The following is a 6787-nucleotide window of genomic DNA, read 5'->3' as shown; positions in this document are numbered from 1 at the left end:
GCTCTCATTTGCGTATGTTAGCCACCATATATGCTTAGTGCCTGCTGCAGCTCCACCTCATTACACCATCCTTTCCTACAAGCTTAAATAGTCTTGATCTCGCGGGTGTGAGATTGCTGAGTCCTCGTGACTCACAGATTCTACCAAAACAGTTGCAGGTGCCAACGGTGCCAGTGCAGGTGATGCAACCGAGCTCAAGTGGTAGTTCGACGAGGAACGTGGTCGTTACTATGCTTCTTTTCCTGATGATCAGTAGTGGAGCCCAGTTGGGACGATCGGGGATCTAGCATTTGGGGTTATCTTATTTTCATTTGGATTTGACCGTAGTCGGTCTACGTGTGGATTGTGGATGATGTATGAATTAATTTATGTATTATGTGAAGTGGCGATTGTAAGCCAACTCTCGTTATCACATTCTTGTTCATTACATGGGATTGTGTGAAGATGACCCTTCTTGCGACAATACCTACAATGCGGTTATGCCTCGACACGTGGAAGATATAGCCGCATCGTGGGCGTTATAATTTCCTTCATGGACGACCAACAATTCTCCACTCTATTGTTGAAGTGTATGTGTTCAAACTACATTTAGGGTGGCACCATGGACCAGTGCTGCCCCAGTTTACAGTAGCAGCCCGTCGCAGTCTCAAGATCCTTCCAGTTCTATTGACTATACTTCAGCATCAGCGGTACCATCTTCCTTGGTATCTTCGTCGAACTTCCGCGAGCTAGACGATGCGCTGCCTGAAGGTGAACTTGATTCTGAGTTAGTGCCAGAACGTTCAGCAGTGGTTGCGTCAGCTTCTGAACCTGGGGGGTCTGCCAACTGCGTATCAGAATTGGCTGTGATGTTGGTTATACTCCCTTCTGATTCCTCCCCCGCAGAAGCATTCTCAGCGAGCTCATGTTCTTGAGAGGTTGGGCCTACAGATTCAGCTTCTTGTCAGGATGATGTATCAGCAATAGCATCTTTGTCGCCCTCAAACTATGGTGCATCCACGGAGAGTTCACGATCTTGAGTGGTTGGACCTACGGATTCAGCTTCTGGTGCAGAAGAATGGATATTTTCTAACTCCGTATGAGAAGTCTCGACAGATCTGCTATCTGGAATGTTATGTTCAGGTGTGCCATTGCTGATTTCTGTTTCCTGCATGGATATCAAATCAAAGCCATCATGCACATTGTTCAAACTCTTATGTTCTGATGTAGCATCCGTGATGTGATTGCTTTCACTTTTGCTTGATGGCTCAGAAGTGTGAATCGATGTGGTCGCATCAATCTCCGAAGATATAACATATCATTATCAGGCAGAAATACCCCATTACTATGTATAGAGGTAAAGTGCACAGCTGAATAAAGCTATAAAATGTAAGGATTATCTGGTTACCTCAACTCTGAAGTCTACAAGAAACCGGTGTTTCGTGTCCCACAAAATGTCAATCTGGTCCCTATGAAGTAACAGAAGATTGTCTTCAACAAAAGCCGTGCTAAACATAACTCTGAATACCATCACTTCATCTTTAAATCCTCATCCAGGCTGACGCACTCCATGAAAACGTCTCCTCGAACAGGACATCGGATATTAATCTTGATTATCTCACTGTCTTCCTGAAATTATAAACAAAAACAGTATAATTAATGATTTCAGTTCAGCAATTTAAGCATAAGGATATCTTGCCAGTAGCAACTTCCAAGTAAAAAATCCTTATCTTTAATCTTTAATTAATTAATTAATTAACTAATAATAAAGTACGGATTGCTTCTGCCCGTTCACCATCATTAAAAGTTCCTCAAAAGTTGATAATATTTACCCCCACTGCCACCCGTAAGTAAAAAAACCGATCTCCTGTCTGTCCTCCGTATCGAACAGGTATGTTACGTGGCTGATCAATTTCAATTGGGTCGTTCCATCCGTCTCCTATCACCTGCATGGGCCAAACTGGGCCGATCCACACCTTTTGTCTTATGGGCCAGAGTTGATGGAGACTAGATGACTATATGCTATGTGGGTCGGCCCATCCACATCCCTCCATCAAGGCCCTGGCGGAATAGTGTAGCAGCAATTTCTAATCAGCCTTTTTATTTATTTTTTAAATTAGTCTCACATCACATTGTTACATCGAATCTCACCCGTTTATTTACATGAGCAAGTTACATGAGACCAAAGCCCTCTTGAGAATTAATAAACAAAGAAAATCCTAAACGAACAGCCGCTAGGGGTGATATGGGATTTTCCCCCTCCCTCCCGTGTCGCTCCCGCGAGCGACCCGGAGGGGGTACCCTAGACGCCGGCCCCACAGCCCCCTCCCCTTCTTCTCCCTCGCCGCCGCTGGCCCTCGCTGACGGGCAAAGCCTGTTCAGCTCTGGCGGCGGCTCTGCATTGGGGGAAACCCTTGGACGTCTCTGCAGCCACGATGTCGGCGGCGCCCCGAGCGTCGCTCTCCTCCCTGAAGGCGGCATCGAGATCTGACACTACCCTCTTCCTCCATGTTCCTATCCTTCCACTCGGGGTGAGTGGCTCTGCTTGTCGACGGCGTTCGGGGGCAGAGACGGATGGGAGTCCAATTTTGGTTGGCCTAATGGAGGTGATGGAGCACGGTCTTCCTCTATCGGTGGGCTACTCCCTTGTCCTTGTCGCGTCGTCTGCATGATCCTATTCGTCGAGAGCCTCGATGCTCAAGCCAGCGCTTGGGCATTCGATGTTTGTTAGCGGCTCTTTTGGCATCTTGTATCTTTGTCGTTTTTCTGTTAGTTTGTTCCTCTTCTGTACTTGGATCGATGTAGTGGTGGTTTGCTTTATAATATAAAGCGGGGGAACCCTTTTTCTTAATTAATAAACAAAGCATGAGGCATGGATTTAATAGAGAGCGAATGAAAGGCCGAGGCGTTGCAATGAGAAAATGCGGTCTGAGGTTAGAATGAAGGAGATGGAGAGAACAGGAGCATTAATCATATGTTCATATGGGTGAAATTAAAATGCTAGCTCTAGCAATCGTATGTATGTCATAATGTTTTTTTGCAAATTTTTGACAACCTTTTTCAGATGTTTAATTAAGCTTGGCATCATATAAAGGTATACTTTTTTGGAAATGGAGGCGTGCCCCCGGCCTCTGCATCATAATGATGCATGCAACCATCTTATTAAAAAGTCTCGAAGTAGCACAAAGTCATAGAAGTATTACAGCTCGCAAGCGGAGCGAAACAACGAAAATAAAAGTACATGCTCAAAATCGCAACCGGTAAGGCAATGTAAAGGATAAGCTCCCTAGACTTCTATCATGTTATGCGACCGCCATCCAAACCGGTTGAATATAGCCCGTGCTACCATCTCCCACTGGTTGCACCCAGTAACCAAAGAGTCCCTGGAGTCCATAGGAGTGAGTAAGGACCATGTACGGATCCATGCGGTATCTCTGAAGATGACCTGCAAGAAAGTTAAAACGTGTTGTCTGTTAAAAATCATATCATTCCTACAGTTCCATATAGCCCATAGAAGCGCACATATTCCAATCTGAATACGAGCCGCGGTAATATGCTCAACCCCAGCTAACCACGTCCCAAACAAGGATTCAATGTCAACTGGAGGATTAATGTTAAAGGCTATATGAATCGTTCTCCAAAGCAATTTGGCGAGTGGGCACTCAAGGAATAGTTGATGTATTCTTTCATCATGATCACAAACACCACAACGTGAACTACCTACCCCGCCTCTTGATTAAGTTATCCTTGGTGAGTATTACTTACTTGTGGACGAACCACATAAATATTTTAATACGCAAGGAAACCTTAACCTTCCAAATATGTAACGATCTCGAGATTGGGCCAGAATTAATCAGATCCATGTAGAAAGATTTCACCGTAAATACCCCATTTCTAGCTAACTTCCAGTGCGTCGAATCCGGTTGGTCGGATAATTGAACATCTATCAATCTCCGAACCAAGTGCATCCAGGCAGTCCATCGCTCACCAACTAACGCACGTCTGAACTGAATATTCAAGGGAGTCGTTTGAAATAATGTGCCTATGTAATCCTCTTTACGTTGCACAATGTTATAAAGGGTGGGATGTTGTAAGGCTAGGGGCGTCTCTCCTAACCATGTGTCCTCCCAAAATCTTGTTGACATCCCATTGCCAACCAAGAATTTGACCCTACGAAAGAACAAGTTCTTCGTTCTCATGAGTCCCTTCCAGAATGGTGAGTCAGTTGGTCTCACGGTAACCTGGGCGAGCGGTTTCGACTGTAAATACTTATTGCGTAGAATATGTGCCCACATACCTTCCGGCTCTGTCTCTAACCTGTTGAGCCATTTACTCATAAGACATTTATTCTTGATTTCTAAGTTCTCAATACCGAGACCCCCCCTGGTCCTTGGGTCGGCAAAGAATATCCCATCGCGCGAGACGGTATTTCCTCTTGGCCTCATCTAACTGCGAGAAGAATCAAGATCTAAAGAAATCAAGTCTCTTCCACACCCCCTTTCGGTATCTCGAAGAACGATAGTAGGAACATCGGCATACTAGTAAGTACCGAGTTAGTCAGCACTAGCCGACCTCCATACGACATAAGCTTTCTCTTCCAGCAACTAAGCTTTTTTTCAATCCGACCTTCGATGCACTTCAATTCTTTATTAGATAACTTACGGTGATGAATCGGTATGCCCAAATAACTGAATGGCAAAGAACCTAATTCACACCCGAACAGTTGTCTATAAGTATCTTGCTCTTCTTTGGCCTTCCCAAAGCAGAACAACTTGCTCTTGTGAAAATTTATCTTTAATCTAGACAATTGTTCGAAGAGACATAATATGAGTTTCATATTTCGCGCTTTTGCAATGTCATGTTCCATCAATAAGATAGTGTCGTCGGCGTATTGTAAAATGGAGACTCCCCCATCGACCAGATGAGGGACTAACCCCTCCACTTGACCGTTTTGATTGGCCCTGCCAATAAGAATGGTCAACATATCGGCCACTATATTAAATAGGAGAGGAGACATGGAATCCCCTTGTCTCAATCCCTTGTGTGTCTGAAAGTAGTGACCGATATCATCGTTAACCTTGATTCCGACACTACCCTTCTGGACTTGAGAACCCGCTTGGTTCCGCCAGGCCTCACTAAATCCTTTCATGCGCATTTCCTGCTGAAGGAAAGGCCACTTAACTTTATCATATGCCTTCTCAAAATCCACTTTGAAGATAACCCCATCTAGCTTCTTCAAATGAATTTCATGAAGCGTTTCATGTAGAACGACCACCCCTTCAAGTATGTGTCGCCCTGGCATGAACGTTGTCTGACTCGGTTGTACCACTGAGTGAGCAATCTGTGTCAATCTATTGGTACCCACTTTTGTGAATATTTTGAAACTCATGTTAAGAAGATATATTGGCCTGAATTGTTCGATCCGAACTGCCTATTCTTTCTTTGGAAACAGCGTAATCATACCAAAGTTAAGATGAGACAACTCTAAATGACCGTTAAAAATCATGAAACATAGGCATAATATCATCCTTAATAATATGCCAACATTTCCTATAGAATTCGGCTGGAAACCCATCTGGTCCCGGTGCTTTATTCGGTTTCATTTGTGAGATTGCATCCAGAACCTCTTTCTCAATAAACGATGTAGATAGAATATCATTCTCCTCTGCCCGGAGCTAAGGGATATCTCACTAGTGCAGAACCGGGCTTTAACGCCGGTTCTGCAACCGGCACTAAAGAGTAGAGACTAAAGCCCCCCCCCCTTTACTACCGGTTCGGCACAAACCGGCGCTAAAGTGCCACCACGTGGCACGAGCCAGGCCCGGGTGCTGGTAGACCATTAGTACCGGTTGGTAGCACCAACCGGTACTAAATGTTTGGGGGTTTGGTTTTAATTTTTATTTTTCCATTAATTTTGTGTTTTCCATTTAATTCTTTTTTGTTTGCCGGTATTTTACGATACTACATATTGTACACGTTATGCATATATATAAATAGATTTTCTCGTAGAACCGATCATATATATATATATATATATATATATATATATATATAATCGAATGTCTCACAACCACCATTAATTATTCACACATACACATGTATATATATACAATTTCTCCTACATGTTGCCTTGGTGCCTTCGGAGCACGATGACAAGTGGTTCATGGGGGCGGTAGCGGGTAATAGTATTCTCCTTTGGGATCTATGACCTAGTCGAGCAAAGATCCCGCTATTTCCTCTTGAAGTGCTCGTATGCGCTCCTCTGGTAGGAGCTGGTCCCGCACCTCTTTGAACTATTTAGAAGGAGATCAATATGCATGTGTATTAGTTGTGTGACTAGATATCGACAATCATGTAAGATTTGTGAATAGTATTCTGGCAAACGTACCCAGTCATGTCTATCAGATCTGCTCCTTTCGGATGTCATCATGCGAATGTTCTCGCAAACATAGTGTGCACACACTTCAGTCCCCGGCGCCTGCTTCAGGGCCTTTACGAGAATAGAATTTAATCAGATAATAATTAATCAAGCATGTTAATTAATTAATGGTATTGAAATAAGAATTAAAGAGATGGTAGCTCGCTAGCTAGTACTACTTAATTACTTACCTTGGGCCGATACCAACATAGCTTTTGTCGCCATTTTCCTGGAGTCACCTTGATGTACTTTGCCCAAGCCCTGCCCGCCGGCAAAGAAAATCAATAAAGGGGTTATTAAAAATAGGTCATATCAGGAAATGACGAACTAAATAGGCCGAGATATAGTTAATAATGATTAAAATAACCAGTCGACTATCCCCTTCACGAT

At 43.7% G+C, this 6787-nt stretch overlaps 1 pseudogene; it reads right to left on the bottom strand.

Annotated features, from left to right (window-relative positions):
• Positions 1-646: 646 nt before the first annotated feature.
• LOC123170898 (formin-like protein 20) lies at positions 647-2460 on the bottom strand (annotated as a pseudogene).
• Positions 2461-6787: the final 4327 nt, after the last annotated feature.

Source organism: Triticum aestivum, chromosome 7D, assembly GCF_018294505.1.
Source record: "Triticum aestivum cultivar Chinese Spring chromosome 7D, IWGSC CS RefSeq v2.1, whole genome shotgun sequence".
Taxonomy (NCBI): Eukaryota; Viridiplantae; Streptophyta; class Magnoliopsida; order Poales; family Poaceae; genus Triticum; species Triticum aestivum.
This window is presented reverse-complemented; position numbering and strand designations above follow the sequence as displayed.